We start from the raw sequence: 569 nt of genomic DNA, 5'->3' as shown, positions 1-569 counted from the left end.
CACGTCTAGGGAGTGGTGCCTAGGGGTTACAGCGGGGAGGGCTGGGGTCAGACAGCAGGGCTCTATTCCCACGTCTGGGGAGTGGTGCCTAGGGGTTAGAGTGAGGCTGAGGGAACTGGGGGTCAGGACACCTGGGTTCTCTTCCCAGCCCTGACACAGAGTCGGCGTGCAGAAACCCATTCCCGTTTTGGTGTCTCGGTTTCCACAGCTGTGAAATGTGGAGATGGCACCGAATGAGCCCCGTCTGCAAGGTGTGATGTACATCTGCCCGGCTGGAGGTGTCTATGGTGTCTCAATCCAGGGCAGACAATCCCCAGGGCTGTCTCGCCTTTCGCCCTCTCCCACTGAGTATCTCAGCCTGAGCCCAGAGTAAAAACGATTCCCTCTGCTGGGCCCTGATCAGAACACGGGGCCCAGGGCACCACGACCAGGCTGAAAGAAGGGACTGCTTTAGCTAGGGGGCAGAATTGGCCTGTGGAACCCACTGCCACAGAATGAGACGGGGGCCAAAAACGCAGCAGGACAGGTCGGGGATGGCTGGGTCACCAGAGCATCCCAGGCAGGAGAAA

The sequence above is a fragment of the Terrapene carolina genome, unplaced genomic scaffold (assembly GCF_002925995.2).
Source record: "Terrapene carolina triunguis isolate 2854851 unplaced genomic scaffold, T_m_triunguis-2.0 Scaffold746, whole genome shotgun sequence".
Taxonomy (NCBI): Eukaryota; Metazoa; Chordata; order Testudines; family Emydidae; genus Terrapene; species Terrapene triunguis.
Note: the sequence above shows the minus strand (reverse complement) of the source record.